Below are 26,638 nucleotides of genomic sequence, written 5' to 3' on the forward strand. Positions count from 1 at the left end.
CAATACGTTTCAACATCCATATTTTCCCCTTCCCCCCCCACCCCCCCCACCCCCGCACAAAAGTCCTTTTCCACTTGCACAGTATTTTCGTTCTCCTTAGCATACATATAGATACAGTTCAGCAATAACTTTCTTTCTTGGCCCTCAGAACTGGAAGTGATTTCTCCGTTCTTTCATAGTACATATTTTGTAGTCACTGAGGACATCAATTACGCTCTGCCCTTTTTAACAGTTATTTAAAAATTTGTCTTATTCTCTTTCACTATATAAAACAAACAGGTTCTGAGAGTAGGAACTGTACCATATTCATTTTGGGATTTCCTTTTTCAGGAAGTAACCTGCTTTACAAATAACAGGGAGCCACACAATGTTTAATGACCTAACAACATATATGAAAACTTAGGGAGAAAATAAAACTGCTACTGTACATAATAAAGTCAAGTATTGGAATATTTCTAATTAAATACATATGCCTTTTATTGTTTTTTGTTTGTTTGTTTGTTTGTTTTTGCTTTTTTGGCATGGGCAAGCTCTGGGAATCAAACCCAGGTCTTCAGTATGGCCAGGTGAGAATTCTGCGACTGAGCCACTGTTGCACCACCCCATGTACCTTTTTATTATATATTATTTATTTTTTCTTACATAAAATCACTTTCATTTGAAATTGCATCTGAATTTCAAGGCAACAAAATTAGAACAAATTTACTAGTGGAGACTTGTAGACATTTTGATAACATGATTCACACTGACTAAAATTAGATATTATGCTCCTTAAAAGTTATAACACACTTAAATTTGTAAAAATCTTTATGTCTATTAAATATTTGATCTTCTGAAATTGCTATTGTTTGTATAGACAGCATTCCTCATGGCCCAAAAAGTATTCCATAGATTAAATTCAACATAACTTTTCTTTATATATCCATCCAAGTAGCTTGTAAACTGACTAGGAATTTTTAATATGTCCCTATATTTGGCTTAAAATATTTGCTTACACCATGCTTGTCAAAACAAAACTAAAGCTGTTTCCAAGAACAAGGGAGAGATAGAGAATGACAAAGGATTCTGTGCAACTGATAGACACAGAATGAAATATAAAGATTTATTTTCCATAAATGGTAGCTCACAGAGGAAAAATAAAATTCCAGAATTGAGAACTTTGTAGTAAACATAATATGTTAATGTTATGGATAATGTTTAATGGATAATGAAAGGAATGAGAAAGGTGACTGCTATGGTAAATTCTTGTTAAGAACTTTGAATGCCAAGTAAGGAGGTTTCTTTGGTTGAGAGTATTTTGAACAGTGTTTTTAAATCTTGAAAAGGAATGCTACTGCAGTGCATCAGAAAGAGAATAGAGCTTGCCATTAGGATAACTGAGTTCAAATGTTTGCCTGGCTTTGTCATACCCAAGCCATGGATATGAGAATAGTAGTTTAATTTTCCAGATTTTGTTTCTTCATTAACAAATATTAATATTGCCATCTGTCCATGATAGTAATCTAAGAAATTTTTAATGAGACAATTTACAAACTTTTATAAGCCACAAAGGGTGATTTTTTTTTGTACATGGTATTCTGTTAATGATCAAACAACTCTATTAGATCTGTAGCTCTATAGATCTGACAGCTATATTACAGTAGATTGAAATGGCAAGTGGAGGGAAGGCCATTAAGGAGGATTTTGTAATAGTTCAGGAAAGAACAAATGAGAAACTAGAAAAGTTATAAAAAAATTGAGAGGAGAAAGAGGGATCAGTGGAATATGAAATTAAATGGATGGTGCAAAAGAAATGAATCATATTCTAGGTTTCCATTTTCATTTGTCATCTAATATTCAACAAATACTGGTTAAGTTCTTACTATAAAATGCTAAATTTGCTAGGAAACAGGCAATTGCTAATTTTACTGACAGATACCTTATACAGAATAAATTGTTAAAAAGGAGCATGGAATTTCTTCTCACAGTTTATCAATGTTTGTGATATTATTAAAAAAACTTTTGGAAAATGGTCAAAGGTTTAGTAAATTCTTTGTCCTCAAAACTGTTTAGGTAGTCTCAAATTGTTCATGCTTTCAAAATATATCATTCACCTAGACACTGGGAGTCATACACATATTAACTCATATCATAGCTAGAGTTTGTGAACTGAACAATATTTAACTATTGGAAAATTAGAAGATTTTTCCCTACTTCATGAAACTGTAAAATACTACAATATACATTAGCTTTAGAAATGAAGGGTATAGTTTTCTTAACATTAAAAGCATTGGCTCTCGATTTTAGTCAAGGATCAAAGCTTGACCTGTGGCATAGAACTTGGCAAACCTCTTTAAGAGTGCTTCCCCATGAGAATTAATAATATTACTTCAAACTGGTATATGTTTAAATGGAATAATGCTTAACATAGAGCCAGGCAAACAGTAAGAACAAAATTTATATTGATTATGTTCAAAAGGACTTCAAATTGCAAGTGGCAAATTGATTATATGCATTAATAGACACTCCAACCCAAAACGTCACTGATATGACATAACACTGGTTTCTTTAAGTAATAGGCTCAAAGGACCAGCACTGGAGAAAATGTGATTGATAGAAAGCAGATAGGAAAGTGTCACAGTAGTAGTGGTTTATCAGCCTTCATAACACTGAATGGTAAGGAAGCATTGAGTAAACTCAATTTCCCAAGTCTGAGGAATATATAACACTGGGTACTGCTAGAACCAGAGGTAAAGTTGGTGCTAAAATTAGAAGAATTGGTGGAAGGTCTATTTAGAAGGCAGTAAGTCTCCAGATAATGCACATATTTTATATGACTGGGCATTGCAGATACTCTTCCTTATCCCTTTAGAAGACGGGGTATTTAGTCCCTAGAGGATAAAATAGAATATCTCTGAATTGAGGACCAAAGCCATAGTTAAGAGTAGCAGTAGCATGATTAAAATACAGGATTACTTGGAATTTGCCATATTAAGTATTGAGACACTCCTTTTTTCTAATTGCCTCCAAAACTATGACAGCTAGAACTGTATCTTCCAGCCAGGGATTAGAAGAGTTTTACCAGGACATACCTGCTAGTATAAGAGAAAAGATATAGAGATAGGATATTTGGAATTCCCTGAATATGAAAAGGTCCTATCTAGATCATTGGTAGTTAGTTGACAGGCACACACACAAACCCACTACAATTGCCTGCCATATATAGAGAGTTTCTAATAATTTGTTCAGTGCTCAACCATGAAATATGAGTCAATTGAGCCTCACACATTTAAAGAAAACTTTAATAGAAAATAGACTAATTAAAACAAAACAAAAAAATATGTAGGAGCCACTTAAGAAGAATAGAACCTATCCATGGAGATAAAAAGTTCAAAGAACGGGGCCACAGTGGCTCAGCAGGCAAGAATGCTCGCCTGCCATGCCAGAGGACCCGGGATCATTTCCCGGTGCCTGCCCATGTAAAAAAAAAAAAAGGTTCAAAGAATGTATTACATTCTGAGAGAGGTAAGAGAATTATTATATCCATAAAATAAGAATAAAATAATATAAATAGGAACAGATACAAAACAAAACAAAAAAGATCTCTTAAAAACCAGGAAAAATAAATAATAGCAGAAATGAAAAATGTGTTAGAATAGTTGGACAATCAAGTTAAAGAATAAAAAAAAAAACAGAAAAAAATAATGGGGTCCACTGATTCTCAAACAATGAATAAATATAAACCTATATCAGAACTTATCATCATGAAATTTCAGTACTTAGGTAACTAAGATTATCAAAATTCTTGTTATTTGAGGGGAAGGGGTTTCATAATAGGATCAAGAATCTTCTTAAGAGCAAAACTGCAAGCTAGAGGACACTGGAGTTCTAATGGAAAATGATATGCAAATTATAATTCTATACCCAGCCAAATTATCAAGAAAAGTATGAGGGTAGAAGACATTTTTACACATAGAAAGTCTCAAAAGCCTTATCTCTCATGCACTGTTTCCTAGGAAACTTCACCAAAATTAGAGGGAAACCCTTGAAAATGTAAGACAAGATACAAATAAAATAGGAGCAATGCAATAAAAGAAAAAAAGGCAAAGAGAATCTCTATAATAATGGTGAACAGATATCCAAGATTATCTTTTTGCAGAAGTCAGATCTAATCAAAATTATGATATAACTATATTAGTATGATAAAGAGATTAATAATGGGGGTCGGAAGTCAACATATAATGCTTGAAATCAATAAATAATGCCTAAACCTAAAAATTCAAACACTTGATACATAAGAAAATAATGTAGATATGGAAGTAAAAGGAATCAATAAACTTGTTTAATATGATGGCCTATGGTGAGCAGCTGCTGTTTTTTTAAATAACAAATCTTTTAGAATTATATGACTCTAATCTGTGTATAAATTGGTCTATTGATTTTCTATTGATCCCATAAGCAATTGACCAAATTTAGTGGTTTAAATCATCATTAATTTATTATCATACTGTCCTGGAGCCCAGAAGTCCAAATCTGTATCACTACACTAAAATCAAGTTATTGGCAGATCTGCATTTCTTCTGGAGGCTCTAGAGAGAATCTCTTTCCTTACCTTTCCAGCTTCTAGGTCTCCTACATACCTTGACATCTGCTTCCATTTTCAAAATATATCGTTCCAACCTCTGCCTCTTTCCTTACACCTTATAAGGACTCTTGTGATTATGCTGGGCCCACCTGGATAATCCAGGATAATCTCTCAATCTCAAAACCCTTAATTTATTCACACTTGCAGAGTCCTTTTGCCATTTAAATCAATATATCCCAGTTGGGAATCAGCACAAGCCCATTTTTGAGAGACTGTTATTCAGTTTTCCTTCTGCCCCTCACCACCAAATTCATATCCATCCCACATGCAAAATACATTTATCCCATGCCAAGGTCTCCAGAAGTCTCAACCCACTACATCATCAACTGAAGTTCTAAGTATCAAAATCTCATTAGCTCAAATGTCACATATAACATCATTTTAATAATCAAAATCAAATATGGATGACATTCTGAGTATTTTCCATCCTGGGCAAAAAATTCTCTTCATCTGTGGAACAATGAAACTAGAAAAACATTTATTTGCTCTCAAAATACAATGCATATAATGCCAATTATATGCATTCCCATCCAAAACGGTAGAAAATGGAAGGAGAAAAGTAATTACTAGTCCCAAGAAATTTTGAAATCCTGCAGGGCAAACTCCATTGTTTCAAGGCCTTGGAATAATTGTGTGTGATTCCAGGTTCCACCATGTGGGCCCTCACCTTTATCTTCTCAGTCATCTTTCCTTTGTGACTTGTTTGCTGCTATCTAGATTTATCCCTGCCTGTGAATTTTGGGAGTTTGAAAACTTCTTTCATTTCCTCCTCTCTCCATCCCATTCAACCCAAGATAGCAGTGTTTCTGCTAGTATAATAGTCTCAAAAACTTTATGCATCTCCATAAATGTCATGGAGATTTACTTTATTTTATAAGAATCCTCACAGGTATTTTCTAGATAATTCTATCTCTAGCTGAAACAGCTGAGGGAATCCATGGGTCATGCACCTAATCTATTCAAAGAATCCTCTGTGTAACAGAACACTGTACCTTATGTTCTTTTCTCAGGCACTAGCACTAGTGAAATGCTGTCTAGCCACATCCTTGATTTTCTCTCTAGAGCATAGTTTCCTGGTAATGAATCTCCTAATTTTAGTATTTTTTGCAATATGTGTTAACTGGGAATTCCCCAAATCATCAAATCTTGGTTCTTTTTTGCTTAACAATATTTCCTAAAGTTATTTCTTTCCTCTCGCATTTTGCTATAAGCAACAAGAAGAAACCAGGTCACATCTTCAACACTTTGCTTGGAAATCTCCTCAGCTAAATATTCAAGTTTGTCACTTTATGTTCTGCTTTGCTCATAAATGGAGGGCCCAATTCAGCTAAGTTTTCTCCCACTGATTAACAAAGTTCCCCTTTTCTCCAACTGCCAATAAAATGTTCCTCATTTCCTTCTGACCCCTCACAAGCAACACCTTTAATGTCCATATTTCCAAAACCAAAGTCTGTGATGACTTAACAATTCTCCAAGACAATATAACTCCTCACTGCCTTGAGTCTTCAGTAGCAGAATACTTAATATCCATACATCTATTAACAGTCTGTTCAAGATAGTCTAGGCTTTTATTATCATTCTTCTCAAATTTTTTTCAGGCAGTATCCATTTCCCAATTCCAAAGCCACTTCCACAATTTTAGGAATTTCTTACAGTAGCACCCCCCTTTTAGGCACCAAGATCTGTATTTGTTTCCTGTTACTGATATAGAAAAGCACCATAAAATTAGTGGCTTAAAATAACATGCACTGATTATTTTTCAGTTCTGGAGGTTGGAAGTCCAAAATCAGTCTTATACCCAAGGTGACAGAGCTGGTTCTTTTGGGAGGGTAGGCTCTTATAGCTTCTAGAGGCTGACAGCATTCCTTATCTGTGGCCTCATCCTGCCAATCTCTTTTTCAGTTAGCATATCCTTTTCACTCTCTGCCTCTGAATCCTCCTACCTTCCTCTTATAAAGACCCTTGTCATTTCATTGGGCCCACCCAGACATTCCAGGATAATCTCCATTAGTTAAAGTCAAATAATTATGGACTTAGTCACATCTAAAAAATCTTCATACCAACATCTAGATTTAGGGTTTGATTGAACAACTGGGGACTATGTCATAGCAAAGTTGACACATAAAACTGACCATCATGCTTGATAAAAATTTTTAAAACTAAGCTTAAAAAGAATAGTTAGAAATAATAGTAGAGTAGTAGTAAGTTAAATGAAACTGCATTAAAAAAATCAATTGGCCATAGATGCGTGGGTTTATTTCTGAACGCTCAATTCTATTGCCTTGGTCTGTCTTTATGTCAGTACCAAATTGTTTTGATTACTATAGCTTTTAATGTGTTTTTAAACAGGGAAGTATGAGTCCTCCAACTTTCTTTTTAAAGATGGTTTTGGCTATTTGGAGCCCCTTGCCTTTCCATATAAATTTGACGATAGGCTTTTCCATTTCTACAAAAAATGGAACTTTGATCCATTGAACTTTGATCATGATTGCATTGAATATGCAAATGTTTTATGTAGTGTTGACATCTTAACAATATTAAGTCTTCCAATCCATGAATATGGAATGTCTTTCCATTTATTTAGGTCTTCTTTACTTTCTTTCAATGATGTTTTTAAGTTCTCTGTGTACAAGTCCTTTACATCATAGGTTAACTTTATTCCTAGATGTTTCATTCTTTTAGTTGCTATTGTATATTGAATTACTTTCTTGATTTTCCTCTTGAGTTGTTCATTGCTAGTATATAGAAACAAAATTTGATTTTTTTTCCCATCATAAACAGTTATTGAGCATTCAAAGTATACTAAGCATAGTAGAACACACAGAAAACATTGTTCCTGCTCTTGAGGAGTTTACATTCCAAAAGAAAAGAAAATACAACTTTTTAAAAATGGTACTTTTGCTTGGTATTTTCTGCAAAGTACTGAGGAAATAGTTTGTAGGGTGAGCTTTGGGTACAATTTAGTCCCATCATTATTTAAACAAAAGGGTAAAAGGAAGGATTTAAAGGCAGACAATGACAGACCATTCAAGTTAGATAAACACGATCTCATCAACTAAGAGGAGATTTGCTGAAGTAATTAGGTTGAGGGAAATAGTTTGTGGGATGCAATCAAAGGAAATATAGTGTAGTATCTCAGACATTGAGTGGAGTCAGAAAGATAATGCAGCCTTTTTCCAAGTACATGGCAACCACATAGGAATGTTCATGACAAGACAAAAGAAGGTTAAAAAAGGAAGGTAATCCTGTCCACCTGACAAATAGAAAGACTAAAGGATCAGAATTGAAGGCAGGCTATAAGAGTCTCAAGAAATTCTTAAAAACCAAAAGTGAAGCACAAAACTTACAGTTAATGCTACTCAACATCATGCTTTTATTGATATATATTCACATAACCTGTAATCAACTGAAGTGTACAGTCAGTGGTTCACAGTACATTCATACAGCTGTGCATCCATCATCACAAACAATTTCTGAACATTTTCAATTCTCCAAAAACAATACAAATTAGAATAAAGATGGAAATAGAAATGAAAAAGAACACTGAAAACATCACATGCCCCTTATTCCTCACCTATTATTTATTTATTTTTTTGTCCTTATTCAGTTGTTCATCTGTCCATACACTGGTTAAAAGGAGTGTCAACCACAGGGTTTTCTATAGCTATACAATTGTCTTCAAGAATCAGGACTACTGGGATACAGTTCAACAGTTTCAGGTATTTCCCTCTAGCTATTCTAATGCACTAAAAACTAAAATAGGATATCTATCTAATGCATAAGAATAACTTCCAGAATAACTCCTTGACTCTACTTGAAATCTCAGCCATTGAAACTTTCTTGTTTCACTTCTCTTCCCTCTTTTGATCAAGAAGGGTTTCTCAAAAGCATGATGCTAGGACCAGTCTCATCCCCAGGAGATATGACCTTTGTTGCCAGGGAGATTTCTACCCCTGGGAGTCATGTCCCACATAGGGAAGAAGTTGCCTGCTGAGTTGGCTCAGAGAGAGATGCCACATCTGTAGGAGGTGAATCTTAGTGATTATTATAAGTAGGCTTAGCTTCTCCTCTGCAAGAATAAGTTTCATAAGGCCCCAAGATCAAGGGCTTGAACTGTTAAATTGGTAGTCCCCAATGCTTTCAAGAATATCAGGGATTTCCCAGTTGGGGAAGTTTAATATTTCCTATTTTTCCCCAGTCCCTCAAGAGGGCTTTGCAAATACTTTTTTATTTTCCACTCCAAATACTCTGGTATGTATTGGAGCATCTCACCAATCTGTACAAACCAATAAGATCTTACTCTCCATTCAAAATTCCATGTAATCATGGTATTTGAATAAACTGACCATACAAGATAAATTGGATAGTGTGCTACATAAAATATAGATTTTTCCACCAAATAAAAATCTCTTCCTTTGGTCTCACACAGAAGTTGAAGTTTTAAAATCATCATTATATCATCCTTTACCCTTTAGTCTGATTTACCTTAGTTCTAACAAGATTGGCTTCATTCATATCTCTAATTAAAGTCTGATCTCTTTTTCAGTTTTTTTTTTTAACAGTGTGGTGTATGGAGTAATGCTGACATTCAGTGCTGCAGAACTCTAGCTCTTTATCTCAGGTGTCACACAGAAAGCCCAAGTTCCAAGGACTGACCAGATTATACACAAAGAGCTCAGCATCTCAGAGTTTAGAAATAATTGTTACAATTCAGGAATAGATGTGATTGCTATAAGAGTTTATAATCTAGGAACCTTTACAATAAGTCTTTCCCTGAAAACCTATGCTCTCAGGTTCAATTCTTAATTTACACATTATAGTTAGTTCATGTTAGTAAGGTGTTATAATGCTTGCCTTTTCATTTCTGGTTTATTTCACTCAACATACCGTCCTCAAGGTCCATTCACCTAGTTGAATGCCTCACTATTCATTCCTTCTTGCAGCCATTCAACATTCCATTGTATGTATAGACCACAGTTGGCTGTTCAGTTCATCAGTCAATGAATCCTTAGGCCACCTTCATCCATTGCAAATTGTGAATACTGCTGTATAACCAATTTATTTTTGACAAGGTTGCCAAATCCACTCAATAGAGAAAGAAAAGTCTCTTCAACAAATGGTGCTGGGAAAACTGGATATCCATATGCAAAAGAATGAAATTGGGATCCCTAACTCACATCATATATAAAAATTAACTCAAAATGAATCAATGTTCTAAATATAAAAGCTAAAACCATAAAAACCTTAGAAGAAAACACAGAGGAAAAATTCCAGGACCTTATATTAGTCAATTCTTTGAAATAACAGCAAAAGCACATGCAACAACAAAAAAATGGATAAATTGGGCTTCATCAAAATTAAAAACTTTTGTGCACTAGAGAACATCATCAAGAAAGTAAAAATACAACCTACAGAAGGGGGAAATATATTTGGAAACCATATATCTGATAAGGCTTATATATATCCAGAATATATAAAGAACTCCTACAAGTCAACAATACAAAAACAAGCAACCCAATTAAAACCTTGGCAAAGGACTTGAATAGACATTTCACCAAAGTTAAACAGATGGCCAATAAGCGCATTAAAAAATACTCTATATCATTAGTCATTACAGAAATGCAAATCAAAACCAGTGAGACACCACTTCATACCCACTGGGATAGCTATTACTTTAAAAATGGAAAACATTTTGGTGAGAATGAGAAGAAGTAGGAACTCTCATATGTTCTTGGTAGAAATGTAAAATGGTGCAAACACTGTTGAAAACAGTTTGGTGGTTCTTCAGAAAATTAAGTATAGAATTATGATATGACCTGGCAACTCCATTTTAGAACTGGAAACAGGGGCTCAAACCGATATTTGCACTGCATGCTCACAGAAGCATTGTCCACAATATTAAGTATAGAATTATGATATGACCTGGCAACTCCATTTTAGAACTGGAAACAGGGGCTCAAACCGATATTTGCACTGCATGCTCACAGAAGCATTGTCCACAATAGTCAAAATATAGAAGCAACCCAAATGGTATAAACATATAATAGAATATTATTCAGCATAGAAAGGAATGAAGTTCTGATTCTCTAACATAGATGAACCTCAAGGATATCAAGCTGGGTGAAATAAGCTAGACACAAAAAGCAAACATTATATGATTTCTCTTGTATGACCTACCTAGAATAAACAAATTCATAGAAATTGAAAGTAGATTACAGGCTACCATGGGCTGGGGAGGTGGGAAATGGAGAACCAATGTTTAATGGTCATAGCATTTCTGTTTGGGGAGATGATAACGTTTTGGTAATGAATGGTGGTGATGGTGGCACAATTTTATGAATGCAATTGGTATCACAGACTTGTACACATAAAAGTGGTTAAAAAAAGAAATTTTGTGATGAATGTATGTTATTCAAAATAAAAATTTAAAGAAAAAACTTGCATTAATTTTTCATACAAATTCATCATGCATTTTATATATTTACAATAAAAAATTTCATAAACAATTCAACTTTCATAAACATCAATAAGAAAAGATGTGAATCAAAGCAAACACTGCCTCTATAAAGTTATATTTAGCTAAATTATATTATTTCAAATTTAATCATGTTTATTTCATGCCACTATTAGTAAGCTTAAAGTTACCAGTCCTCGATTATGATGTTTTAATGAAGTATAATTTCATTGCCAGAAAAAGTTATTTAAAAATTAGATAAACATGAAGCCAATGTCAGTTCTGATTGTAGATAGCCATCTCAATGTTCCAGTTACTCTAATCTAAGTTGGCCCAATTGATTAAAAAAAATGTACAGAGAAAGAGATCTCCTTTACAAGACAAATTGTGAGACATGTAGGATGAATACATTAAATTTAAATAGCTTTTGACAAGAAAACCCCATTAAGCTTTAAATTAAGACTATGTTTTCTCAGAAACAATAGTCAGCATTCTGTGTGAACACTTTTAGGTGGGAGTTACCCCAGGTTTCACAAGTTTGAACATTTTTCTCAATCTAGTATAACTAATCTATGCTAGGTATAGGTGTGGGAGTACTTCCCATAGCAAGTAATCACACCATAATTAAGTCCTAGGCAAAACAAATAAGAATACAATGTGCATTCTATAGCTCTTAGCAGGAAAATCACCTCCAATCGATTGGCTTCAAAACCATGCCTTTTAAAAGCTAGAGGCATTTCTGGATAATTCTGCTGTTAATATCTGTTGTTCAATTAATAAATGTTACTTTTAAGCACTGCGTTTAAGGATACTTCTAAAATTCACCCTCTTAATTATCATGCATTGCCTTCCAACTACTACCCCTACATGATCGCAAGGCATACAATCATGTAAAGGATATTTTGAACTTCCTCCTCACAAAATAACTTTTCTGTTTCTATTACAATATTAGCTTTTTGAAATTAGATCGATGTTATCATTTTGCATTTTAAAAAGGCAAAGAAATGTAGTCTCATGTTATGAGATTTGATTGGTTAAAAATAGTTTTAATTATCATTGTTTTAAATAAGGTATTTATCAGCTTATGGGCCCTATATCCAACAATTACTCATTTACTCACATATATTAGAGGCTATACCCTTGCTCACAAAAATTGTGAGATGTGAAAGGCCACAGAAAAAAAAATCAATCTCTTTAATGTAGCAAATATTTATTGTGCACTTTATGCATCAAACACAATCCTAACAATTGGGATACAGCAAACAACATTTTAATGCATTAGTTTAGCCAAAACATGTGTTTCATTCCCAAATATCAATATACCAAAATGCTGATGCACCGAAATTTATTTTTTGTTGAATAGCATAAAATCATACCATGCATATAATACTGCGTCTTCTTAGGGAAGAAATTTATCCTCATATAGAACTAGGAAAGGCTTATGTATAAGAGTAGTGTGAAAACTAGTAGAACAACCAGTTGCCGTGGACCAAATAGAGTCATAGAACTCTAGGGAGAAACAGGTTTTCAAAAGTAGAAAGTGGTCACTGATTTCACATGAAAATAGGTCACTGGCTTTACCAAGTAGAAAGACATCAGTGCCTGTTGTCAGAAAAATGAAAGAGTACATGTCTTATTGCATTGGTTTAAGGAATGAAGAGAGTCAGTGCGTGTAGATTACCTGTTCAAAAAATTTAGTAGTCAAAGGAAAAGAAGAGAGCATAGTGGGAAACAGGGCAAAGGAAGGATTACCGTTGGTCTTATTTTTAATATGAGGGAGAAATGAGTATACATTTAGGTTGCGGGGAACTGCTGGACAAAAATAAATGAAACATGAAAGGATGGGAAGGACAAAAATTGATAAAACAAGGAGATGATGGGTTCAAGAGCTGAGGCATAATGTTTAGATTGAAAGAACATCTCAAAAAAGGGGGGGAGCTTAAAAATGAGTAGATTTAAAGATAATAGCCAACGTTAATTGAATACACACACATACACAGACACACACACATCTGTACCGGGCATTGTTCTAAGCACTTGATACATTGATACAGTTTACTATTATTATCCCCATTTTACAGATGAGGAAACTGAGCCATGGAATGGTTAAGTAATTCATAGAAGTCACACAATTACTAAGAGTTAGAGCCATGATTTGAACCAAGGGAATCAGTTTAGAGTCCAGAATCTTAATCATCATCCTCCATTGAACTTGATTAACTCTGCAAGTGGTGATGAAAGAAACTGAGGAAACTTACTGAAGACCTCTATTTTTTCCCTGTAAGAGAAGAGAAGTTTTTACTGAGAATGGTGGCTTCAGGTATGAAAAGAAATTTAAGAGATGGTGAAGAAAGCTATGGAGTTATATGTATAAATATGTGCTTTGTGTATATTTTTCTCCCACAGAATTTCTATCCTTTGGAATGAGAAACTAAAGAAATTTATGGAAATCAGCATGTATTTATTAAAAAAATCATATTACCGAATTTCCTGTTCAGGTTATAGTGTTCACTTTTTTCCTTTGAGACTTTCAGAATCAGCACAAGTCTCAATGCTTTAAAGCCCTCAAGACATATTAACATTGAACCTGGACACGATATTCAGGCATTTTTCTTTTCCTTTAAGGCAAAGAAAGGAGGTATTCTGTAATCGACAAGCTCCAACTCTACCATATGTTATCCCCTAAAAATAATCCACTGACCCTGCCTTCATATATCATTAAAGAACTTGAAATTTTTGTCCATCTGTCTGGTCAGAGCAAGAGAGAAATTACTTCCGTGGGTTTTGGGTTTCTCTCATTGTCTTTCACATTTTTAGCATTCTAAAATAAAAACCAATAGCAATGAGAATTGATACACCGATATTCAATATTTTTATCAACTAGAGATTGAAGTTTTTGAGAATCAAGAAAAACTAAGACAACAACCCTTCTGCATTCTGACTTGTCAGAATAGCAATCAACTTTCTCCTGTGGCTGCTTGAGAGTGGTGAGATTCACATCACCTTCACAATTAAAGAACTGTTCTGATTGGACTAGTTCATATGCCAGAGACAGTATTAAGTACTTCATTGTCATTGACTTCATTAATCTTCATACAAACTGTTAGGTCAGTGCTTCTACTTTCCCTAAATTTCCCTAATTTATAGTCAAGGTTAAGCAGATTACATCACCTACAATGGGTGAACAGAGCCCAGACTTGAATCCAAGACTTACTAATTCCAAAACTTATACTCGTAACCTCAATAGAACACTGACTTTCCAAGTATCTCTAGGCTTCAATGAGCATGATTATGATAATTGAAATAATAATGATGAGGATTCTCCAATAAATGTGACACTGATCTGATTATGACCAAAATGAGTGACAAATGTCAAAAGACCCTAGTTTTAGGATGACAATGGGCTAGGAAAGATTTAGATGTCATTTGTGTATCTTTAAATATGATTGGTACACTTTGACAGAAAATATTAATTCTAAGAGTCACAGAATTGTACAAATGGCATTATTGATTTTATGCAGCTTATTGCATAAAATCATTTGCTGCATTAAATATATGTGAAAAAATAAGCCACAAGGGGCATAAGTAATTTGATGATATGGTTCTATAAAACTTTGTCAGCACTATCAGACAAAACAGTTACCTCATAAAGAGAACATTTATTTGGCTTATGGGTCATGTTCTCAATACTAAAATTTTTTTCCGGTATTATTATACATATAAATTGCATTATTTCTGACTTTCCAAATGAGGATTGTAGAAGAAACACTGAAACACATATGCCCATAATACTTGGTATATATTATGTGCACAATAAATATGGTGGAACAAATTGGATAACGGAAGAGCAAAAGAAAGAACGAATTCACAAACAGCAAACTCTAAGTTAAGGATTATAGTTAATAGTACAATAATAAAAATGTGCTATCATCAATTGTAACAAATGTTCCATACCAATGCAAGGTGTTAATAATTAGGTGCTATTTGGGAATTATGTTTTTTATGAGTGATTGTTCTGTAAACCCACAATTTCTCTAATAAAGAAAAATAAATGAAGGAATAAATATCTTCTACTAGCTTATTCACATTTAAAGTCAAGAGTAACTACTCATGTTAATAAAGGAAATTTTCATATCAGTGAAGTAAAACACTCTAACATTTTCTATGAAGTGTAAATAAATATGATTTCCATGGATTTCTAAACCTAATGTAAGAGTTTCTTTTAAAGAGATGAGTGAAATAAAATTACTATTAGTTATGAAAGCATAGTGATTTTAATATTTTATATCAAATGAGATTAAGCAGCCCTCTGTACTTGGAAAGTACTAAAAGAATATTTGACAAATTAAAAATTGAATAAGTCAAGAACAAAAAATACTCTAACATTAATGTATATGGGGAGTTATTATAGATTACAATATTATCTTGTGGAAAAGTATACTACATGACAACTAATTGTGATTCTGTCTTCTTGATAAGTGATAAGAAAATAGCAAGTTTAAACCAAGTTCATTTTTTTGGTAGAATTATTTAAATATAGACACTAAATTCATTTCTAGATTTACCACCAGACTCATCACTTTTGCATGGAAACCAATAATCAAAGAAAAAAGAAGCATTTGTATGTACCTCCAAGTAAGGTAAATAGTGCATAAATTAGATTCATATGCTGTGCCCAAGAAATTTTGTGTACTGGGGAAATAAGGATGGCACATATGTTTATAATTGTGAGCCACATTCTGAAGTCTCTACTATTTTAAGAAACCATTAGCCATCAGATTATTTTAAGCAAAACAAATCTTTGTTGTCTAAATACTATTCTTGCATAATAATAACTTGATGATGCATAAGCAAAAGTCTTCACCTTAACCCTTATGTTTGTTGGTCAGAGTTTATTGTAATGCAAAATAGCTGGCATTCCTGGCCATCTGCTCCTCAAAGCCCCTTCATCATCCTGGTTGGGAGAGTTATCACTGTACTGAGATTGACTTTAAAATTCTATTTATACTCATACCACAATTATGTCATATTAACTTGTAGTTAATTCTGCAGGTAAGTTTTTTCTTTCTAGCCCAAAAATTCCATGAGGGCAAGCATGACTTTCAGAGAGCATATGATTCCATGATTCCTTCCTTAGGTGAATCTTCACTGATTGCTTCCCGCATGCCAGGCACACTGCAGCCAGGGTCAGACTGCCCCAACGGCATTTGCAGAACAGTCAACACAGTGTCCTGTGAGCCTATAATAGACTACACAGGAGACATACTGATGAGCAAAGACAGTGCCTATCTGCAAAGAGCTTAGAAGATATTTAAGGATAAAAATAATAAAAAAGAGCAATACTGTAATCAGGCTAAGTATAAATTGTTTGTGAGAACGTTGGAAGATACGCTTATTACTGGCTTGAGATGAATGTGTGTGTGTGTGTATTTGTGGGTTCGAGCAAGAGCTGAACCAAAACCTGAAGTTTGAACACAAGTTAACTAAGTGAAACACAGCTAATAATATATCACATCCAATGTTTATCTAGAATCAATAGAGAATAACCTAACCAGCACCATTCAATACATCAAAATTGTTTGGTGAGTATATATTTAATACATCTGAATAAAATACTTTAACTCAGTACACATTTTAGAAAATATGAGACAGAGTCTCCCTTATGTCTGTATCTGTGTAGTTCATATATGCAAATTAAACAAAAAGAAAATACAGCCTTAGAGTACATGTAGAAAATCATTCCTTGCTTTGTACTTAACATTTAAATAAACCATTTGTCATTAATACCACTGCTTCAGAATGACACAGTGTGGTTATATAATGTACTTTATACAAATATCAATCTGAAATTTTGTTACTTTCCAATTTTCTTTCTTGTATCTTGAATATAGTACATTTTAATAATAGCAACAGAGGAAAATCAGAGAATGAGGAAATGTTAAGGTGCTTACAAAATAAATGTCTAATGCTATATAAGAGGTATTTAATCAATTATTGAATTTGGCTTCCAAGTACAAATACCTCATTCATACCACCCTGGTGAAAAATTACTTGGGATGTTATGCTTTTATTTTTATAATTCTGAAATAAATGTTCACCTTCTCACTGAACTCTGCTCTCTACTTAAGACTAGCAAAGTAGGAAAATTATTATGTGTATCTTTTGAATGGTGATTAAATTAATTTCAATGTCCTCTATCATCTACCATACTAATGGGTACAACCAACAGCACTTTCACAGACATTCACTGTTCTAGAGTTAAGCACCCTGTCATTCTAAGCATGCAGGATACCATCAAATAATCTGGTTTGCCAATTCATCTCACTATGTCTGGCCCATTCAATTTCTACATTTCTGCATATGACAAATGAGCTGGTTTGAACCTGTGGTGGACCCCAGAAAAGCCATGTCCTTGAATCCTCATTCAGTATTGCTGGCTGGGAGCTTTTTGATTGTTCCCATGGAGATATGGCACACTCAATTGTTGGTATTAACTTTTGATTAGATGGAGATGTGATTCCACCCACTCCAGGTGGGTCTCCAGCTTACTGGAATCTTTTAAAAGAGGAAGCATTTTGGAGAGAACAGAGCCACAAAAGAGTCCCTTCTAAAGCCACAAGAACTACAGAGTCCACCAGGCAGGGATTGTTGGTGATGAAGAAGGAGAACACACCCAGGGAAGCTTCATTAAACAAAAAGCCTGGAGAGAAAGCTAGCAGATGTCACTATGTTCACTGCGTGCCTTTCCAGTTGAGAGAGAAATCCTGAACTTCATCAGCCTTCTTGAGTGAAGGTAAAAAACCCTCTTCTTGGTGCCTTAATTTGGACATTTTATAGACTTGCTTTAATTTGGACATTCCCATGGCCTTAGAACCGTAAAGTAGTAACTTCCTAAATTCCCCTTTCTAAAAGGGACTAAAAGCCCCTATTTCTAAAAGCCATTCATTCTATTTCTAGTATATTGCATTCCGGCAGCTAGCAAACTGGAACAACAAATATAGAACTCTGCATTATTTAAAGTTTTGGAATTTTTAGACTTTCATGAATTAATGACAACTTATTTTATTAGCCATCATTCTACACACATAGGCTTCTAAGCAACTACCTTATCCTGCAGGTTCAAAAGGGACAGGGCAGAAGAACCTATTAAAATGTGCTTTATTACACTACACAACAATTCTTGTTTCTCTGATGAATACTTATTTACCAACATTACCTTTTTCTTTTATGTTCTTTTATGGCTTGATTTAGTATTTTTTTTTCATATTGGTACTTAGCCACATATGATTTATCAGCAGTTCCTACAGTGCAAGAGAGGTAGGAGGAAGAGAAGTATTTGGATGCTTGGAAAATCAAATGCTGCAAATAACAGGAATTTGTGGTACCACTTTAATATATCACTTTCTATTGTCTATTCATCTTTACCACCACGTACTTTTGCTACTAATACAAGCATACTCTATTATTAAGGCACCGTTATTATTATTATCATTATTATTTTGCCTTGTAATTTCAAGAAAAACCTCCTACATGTTCACAACATGTATTGCCCAAGTGCGTATACTCAATAAACACTACAAGATGACTGAAGAACTCTGGAGCTCCAAATCCTTCTCAGCTATAGAGGAGCCCTTTCCTTAGGGATCATCTACTGTCTTCATTTACAGTATTTTAAAGTTTGAGGGAAGAAGTCCAACTGTTTCTCAAAATCTTTGCATACAACAGCAGTCATTTTGCATAGTAGCCAGAATCTACCAATTTTTCATAATGAACAGTTTTAACAAAAATGAGTGAATTGAGTTTAAAGCAGTGGCATGATAATTGCACACCCATGTTCATAGTGGCATTATTCATAATTGCCGAAAGATGGAAACAATTCAAATGCCTATCAACAGATGAGTGGATAAAGAAAGCGTGGTATATACATACAATGGAGTATGAAGCAGGAAGATGAAATGAGGTCCTGAAGCATGTGACAACATAGAGAAACCTTCAGGACATAACACTGAGTAAAATGAACCAAACACAAAAAGATAGATACTATATGATTTCCTATTATGACCCTGGTAAAGATAAATTCAAAGTCTTATAATGTAAAACCAGGAGATACACTGAAGCTAGAGCTAGGTGAACATTTAACTACTGAGGCTGAATTTAAATATATGGGAATGCATAGAAGTGATAGCTCATTAGTGGGCTCATAAATACTATTGTCATATTAGAGGTGAACATGATAGAAAGAGGTTGTATAAAGCCTTGTATCTCAACAAATAGCAAATAAATTAAATATAAATAAGGTTTTGCATGAACCACTTCAAAATTATGAATCTTACACAAAGAGTCAACAATAGAGGGGTATGCGGGAAAACTAATAATGCAGGATGTACCTACAGTTATCAGGAAAATATCATCAATTCCACAGCAATATTAGGGTAAATAATTAGAGTAGGCTCAAAAGTTAAGGGAAGTCTTTTGATTTTTGTTTTGGTGAGGGTGTATTTACCTGTTATTTTTGCCTTTGGAGCAATTAAAAGTGTCTAAATTTGAGAGTAAGGATGATTATACAACTGAGTACGCTGTGAGGCATGGATTTTTATTTTGAACATAATCCATAATACCCAATGGATAGAGGTGGCTGAAAGGTATAATGGCTGAGAAGCAGAAAGACAAACTGTGATGTATACATATGATAGAATATTGTGCAGCTACAGAAAGGAATGAAATCATGAGGCAGACAACAAAGTGAATGAAACTTGAGGACATTATATTGTACAAAATAAGCCAGAAAACAAAAGAACAATATCGTATGATCTCTTTTAGAAAATACTTATAAGAAAATTGGGGCCTAGATTGCAAGCTCTTATAGCAGTCACATTCATTCCTGAGGTTTAAGTGTTAGTTCCAGAATTCTGAGATGCTGTGCTATGTATAACCTAGTATTTCCCTGAATTTTGGTGCTTATGTGATATCTAAGACTCAGAGTTGGAGTTCTGCAGCTCTGAAAGTCAGCATTGCTACATAAAACAACTGTTAAAAAAAGCCAAAAAAAAAAAAAAAGAGATCTAGCTTAACTAGAAATAAGAACCAAGTCAATGTGGTTGGGACTAAAGTTTATCAGGATACAGAGTAAAGGATGACAGTGTCTATACTTTAGAACTTCACCTACTGTATGAGAGTAAAGATCTTGCTCCAAACCTAAAGTTTCTGTAGCACACAATCTAACTCAATCTGTCTGGATAGTTCGTTTAAACAATGAAAACACGCGGAACACCGAAAGGGACAAGGGCTTGTAATTCTGCATAGCTTAATGAAATACCCAGATACATCCCAGAGTATGTTGGGCAGATAATTAAAAATTATTGGCAAAGTCCTTAAGAGACTAGAGAAAAAATATGGAACCATTAAAATTTACCACCTGGGAAATCCCTGATATTCTCTCAAACACTAGGCACTCTGAAGTTAGTAGGCCAAACCCCTGATTGGGAAGCTTGCTCTTATGACGCTTATTTCTGTAGTGGAGCAACTAAGTTTACCTATAACTATGCCTAAAGTTACTTCCACAGAACCTCTTTTATTGCTCAGATGTGGCCTCTCTTTCTCTTTAAGCCCAACTCTGCAAGTAAACTCACTAACCTTCCCCCTACATGGGGCATGATGTCTAGGGGTTTAAGTCTCCCTGGCAACATGGGATATGACCCTCAGGGATGAGCCTGGTCCTGGCACCATGGGGTTGACAATGCCTTTCTGACCAAAAAAGGGGAAACAATGTAATAAAATAAGGCATCAGTGGCTAACAAAATTAAAATGGATTCAAGAGGCTATAATGGAGGTTTGTCTTATGCAAGCTTCAGTTAATATTGCTGATTGTCACAGTTTGCCAAACTCTAACCAACATCATTCCTGTTAATGCTCAAGAATACCCAGAGCTGTATTTGAAATCCTACAAAAGTTGCACACACTAAGTTTACTTCTCAGATGCCTAAAATCTTCAGGTGCTTCCTAGACCAGATGAGTCCTAAAACCCAGTGGTGCCAGTATATCTTTAAGAACATGAACCAGTTCCATCCCCTTTTCTCATATTGTCAACACCCTTTTTCAAAATGAAAAATGTTAGAATAGGCATAACTAGAATAGCCCTAAAGATTGGGAGACAGATCAAAGGAAAAGGAGAAGTTATAGCAGAGAAGTTAGGATTTAGTGAATGAGTATGACTGCTGAATCATTGCAATGTTATTTCTTTTTAGTCTCCAGTGTCTTAGAGCAGCTGGGAGGAAAAACCTAAAATTGTGGAACTGTAACCCATAACAAACTTTGAAATCTGTTCTATAACTATGTGTTACAATATACTTTGAAATTTAGTGCTTTTATGTATATATGCTATAGTTCACAGCTTTAAAAAATGAGTGAATTAAGGAAGGGAATGTAAAAAAGACTCTAATAGCTTATGCTAATTCACTGCTTACTAAATTCTTGACACTATTCTATCCCTGTTAGAATTATCACCTATTTGAAGCTTATAAATCCTTTCAGAATGCTATCACCATTATCTTTTATTCTAAAAGAGGAGATAGAGGCACAGAGAGGTTGAATAATTTACCCAAGGATATAGCTTATAACTGGTGGACAGGAGCATAGAGTCAAGTTAAATCCTAGCTGTAGAGTTCCTGCTTTCAACCAATAATTTGCTTCTCATACTTTCTAATAGAAACTTTAGGCTCTGCACTCTCTCTAACTATTGCCACTACTCAACCAAGCAAAGAAAGAATTGTTTTTACTCGGCAAACTAGCTAATTTTAGACAAGTCTGTATCAACCTAATTATGTGGCTAATATACAGCGAATCTGTAATGAAAGCTATGTTATTTTTATTACCTACTAAGTGATGAGTTCTGTTTAGAAGATATGCAGAAAAAAGTCTATGCAATGAACACTGCCTAGAAGTACTTGACAATACTTTGGGGAAATAATATAGACAAAAATAAAAGAAAATAAAATGATTTTGTAGTAAATAAGGACGTGATAAGGATACGGAATGCACAGGGAAGTTCTGAATGGTTTTTAAAAGAGATCGAGATCTCCGTGGGCTGCAATGCTAAAGGAGACTGTGTTTCATGGTTTGGAAAGATTTGAGCTGAACTGTGAAGGTCCCCAAGGACATGGAGTAGTTAAAAGGCCAAAAAATAATCATTTTATTCAGGTTGGCAACAGAAGGAAATCTGTAGAGTTAAGAAAGCATACGGCATGATCGTGAGATACCAGGATCTTAGTTGGCCTAGAGGACAGGGTTATATAAAACCTGGAGACATCACATAAACCCTGGAGAGGCAGGTAAAGGGATTAAATTTTAAATGCATCAAACAGAGAGCCAAAAAATATTTTTTAGAAACAACTCAATGAAAGTATGGTTGCATTTTGGTAGACAGAAACTTCTAGAGATTCAAGGCAGGGAATCAACTGGAATGGTGAACATTAGTAATAAAGGAATGAAAAGCTGGCCTACGTAGTGAAAATGGATAATTAAAGGACTTGATGAATGGCTCAGGAGGAGTAATATAATAATTTAGATGTGAGGTTGGATCCTGATTGAGAAGAAAAGTAACGATTTCATTAACAATGAAAATAAGAGGGGCTCTACGGGACAATGACTTAGGCACATTGATTGCGATGTAACATTAAGATTTATAAAAGGAAAATTTCCATAAACCTCTAGAGATTCACATTGTTTCATTAGGGAGATTGTCAAATTAGGAAATTTGGACTTTGGGAATAATAAATAATAAAGATTCTAGTATATATCATCACAATAACTGAGCCCTACAAAAGAGAAAATAGATTCCTAATTAGGGAGGAAATTTCTGAGGGAACTGTACTTTTGCAGTCTAAAAAAGAAAAGATAGGGAGTAGCAGTCAATAACAGAAATTTGGTAGGGATAGCATTAAATGACTCATTACTTTTTCCAGATTTGGTCAAAAAAAAAAAGTATGTGGGCAACAGAGAATTAATTAGAGTGAAATGGGAAATGTAGGATAATAATTGTGAATTAGGTAAAGAAAAATAGATTAATATACGTAATAGGCAAGCATAACATAAGTAAGTCATACTTAGAAAAACTCAGTATACTTGAACTCAGTTCAAAGGCTTTAGGTAGAAGAAATGCCAAGAAGGTGAGATTCGGCCTATGGTCAAACTGCAGTGAAAGGTGAAAAGAGAGGATTATATGTCAAAAAATGCTATTTAAAATTGTACAGGGGATTGAGAAATGCTATAAAGCATCAGTAAGAAGAATGATATCATCAAGAAAGATTATATGAGCTGAAGGAAAAGAAGAAGGAAAACCACTGGGTTTAAGTTTTAATATCAGGTATATAGATGGTGGAAAGTATTGGCTAGTACTTTATTTTGTCAATACGTCAGTAAAGCTCAATGCTACACATTGAAAATTCTGTTATGGAAATCCAAAAAAGTAATGGAACAGCTAACCATTCATTTCAATACGGCATGAGATATTCTTGAGACCATTACTCTCCAAGAGAGTGACAATCTAAACCACATTCTCTACTATAGTAGCTGTTGTAAATAAGGCTAACTACCAAAAATTTTGGAAGAAAATTTCTTTATCATTATTCTACTTTTATAAAGTTTAAAAAGGATTTCTATTTGGAATGATGGAAAAATTTTGGTAATAGATGGTGCCCCCACCCTACCAGCCCCCAGTACATGTACCTGCTCCACCGCCCCCCCAAGTGAAGCCCAACCCACCTCTCCTGCACACCTCCAGAGCACTAACTCCCCCTCCCTGCTCCCTGAAGGCTGTTGCCAGTGCATAAAGGTTGCTGGTACTGACCTCCATACCTAGGCTACCCTCCCACATTCATAGTGTCGCACAGCCTCACCCTGCCCTCCCTGAGCTCAGCACATCCATTTACAACACTCGCAGGCCCACACATATGCACAGGCCCCCAATCACATTATGAAACCCTGGGAATCACACTTGAAGCAGTCCTACGACTGTGCATGAGCACAGCCCTCGGCCTCATTTCTCAGCTCTGAGACAATGCCGACATGCCTAGCTGGGTCACAGCTGCCCCCAATCCCACGAAGGCATAATGCTGACCTGCTGCCACAGCTCTACACATGCGGACATACCTGTGCCTTAGACCAGTGCACACCAGGGTTATGGCCCCCAGATCAGTGCACCCACAAAGCTACATCCTCCCTGCTGCCAGGTACCCACATTCACAAGCATCAGTGTAACATCCCCAAACTGTTCCTATACCAACCCTGGAACAAATCACTGTACTGAGTCCTCCATCCTGTGCCCTGCTTCCTGCTGTACAACCATCCTGCAAACAACGCCTTAGACTACTGAAAGAAATCAACTTCCAAAGTAAATGAATCAAGATATTTACATGCAATGAAGACAGCAGAATATCACTAAGCATATCACAATACAGACAAATATAGCCCTGCCTAATGACCAAATTAAACAGCAGAGGAGATACAGATGTTGGAACAACTAATCAAAGATGTTCGTACAACTCCACTTAATAAAATAAGTGTGATAGAAAATGACATAAAGGAGATCAAGAAGACAGTAGAAGAGCAGAAAGAAGAATTTGAAAGAATAAATAGAAAAATATTGGCATAACAGAGATTAAAGACTCTGTTGACCAAATAAAAAACATACTAGAGGCACACAACACCAGATTTGAAGAGAGAGAACAAAAAACAAATGATATAGAGAACAGGATAATTAACTTTGAAGATTCAAACCAGAAAATGGCAAAAAAGATGGAAAAAATTTAATGGGAACTCAAGGAAATGATAGACAAAATAAAGTGCACAAATATAAGAATCATTGGTGTCCCAGAAGGAGAAGAAAGGAGTAAAGGGCTAGGAAGAGTTGTTGAGGGTATAATAGGGGAAAACTTCTCAACCCTCATAAAGGACATAAATGTACAAGTCAAAGAAGCCCAAAGAACTCCAAACAGAATAAATCCAAATAGACCTTCCCAAGACATATACTAGTCAGTCTGTCAAATGATGAAGAGAAGCAGAAAATCCTGAAAGCCTCAAGAGTAAAAACAATCTACTACATACAAGGGAAATCATATAAGACTGAGTTCAGACTACTCTACTAGCACTCTGGAGGCAAGAAGGCAGTGGAACATATCATACCATCTCCTGAAAAAGAAAGGCTTCTAGCCAAGAATTCTGTACCCAGCCAAACTGGCCTTCAAAATTGAGGGAGAGAATAAATTTTTCACAGACAAAGAAGTCCTGAAAGAATTTGTGAGTAAGAGACCAGTCCTACAAGAAATACTAAAAGGAGATCTTCTAGCTGTAAAAAATAGACGGGAGAGGGAGGCCAGGAGGAGGGCAGAGAATCGAAGAGTACCACTAAAGGTAATTTAAAGAATACAAAAAAAAGAGGGAAAAGAATATATAGATCTAACAAATAAAATTTAAAAATAAGATGATGGAATCAAGAAACGCCTTTTCAGTAATAATTTTGAATGTTACGAGAATAAACTTACCAATTAAAAGATACAGATTGGCCGAATGAATTAAGAAACATAATCCAGCTATATGCTGCTTACAAGATACTCATCTTAGACACAAGGATACAAGTAGATTGAATATGAAAGGAGGGAAAAGATTTTCTACGCAAGGTATAACCAAAAGAAAGCAGGAGTAGCTATACTAATATCAGACAAAATAAACTTTAAATGTAAAGGCATCATAAGAGACAAAGAAGACACTATATACTAATGAAAGGGTCAATTCACCAACAAGATATAACAATCATAAATGTTTATGCTCCCAATCAAGGAGCTCCAAAGCACATGAGACAGACATTGACAAAACTGAAGGGGGCAAAAGACATTTCAACAATAATAGTAGGAGACTTCAATACACCACTCTCCTCTATAGATAGAAAAACTAGAGAGAAAATCAACAAGGAAATAGAGAAGTTAAATAACCTTTAAATCAATTAGATCTAACAGACATATATAAGTCATTGCACCCCAGAACAAAAGGTTATACATTCTTCTCTAGGGCTCATGGAACATTCTCCAGGATAGATCATGTGCTGAGGCACAAAATAGGCCCTTATAAATTTAAAAATATCGAAATTATTCAAAGTACTTTCTCTAATCACAATGGGATGAAGCTGGATCTCAATAACCACAAAGAACAAGAATATTCACAAATATGTGGAGATTAAATAACACACTCTTAAACAACCAGTGGGTCAAAGAAGAAATTGCTAGAGAAATCAGTAGCTACCTGGAGATGAAGGAAAATGAGAATAGAACTTATGAGAACTTATGGGAAGTGGCAAAGGCTGTGCTGAGAGGGAAATTTATCGCCTTAAATGCCTATATTAAAAAACAAGAAAGAGGGTGGGCCATGGTGGCTCAGCAGGCAGAGTTCTCATCTGCCATGCCAGAGACCGAGGTTTGATTCCTGGTGCCTGCCGATGCAAAATAATAATAATAATAATAAATTAACAAGAAAGAGCAAAAATCGAGAACTTAACAGCAAACCTGGAGGAA

At 34.8% G+C, this 26,638-nt stretch overlaps 1 protein-coding gene across 1 annotated transcript in view; it reads right to left on the reverse strand.

Annotated features, from left to right (window-relative positions):
- LRP1B (LDL receptor related protein 1B) overlaps window positions 1–26,638 on the reverse strand; it is a 1,945,542-nt gene that overhangs the window by 430,562 nt on the left and 1,488,342 nt on the right. The window lies entirely within an intron of this gene.

This window comes from Tamandua tetradactyla, chromosome 3, assembly GCF_023851605.1.
Source record: "Tamandua tetradactyla isolate mTamTet1 chromosome 3, mTamTet1.pri, whole genome shotgun sequence".
In the NCBI taxonomy this organism is placed as follows: domain Eukaryota; kingdom Metazoa; phylum Chordata; class Mammalia; order Pilosa; family Myrmecophagidae; genus Tamandua; species Tamandua tetradactyla.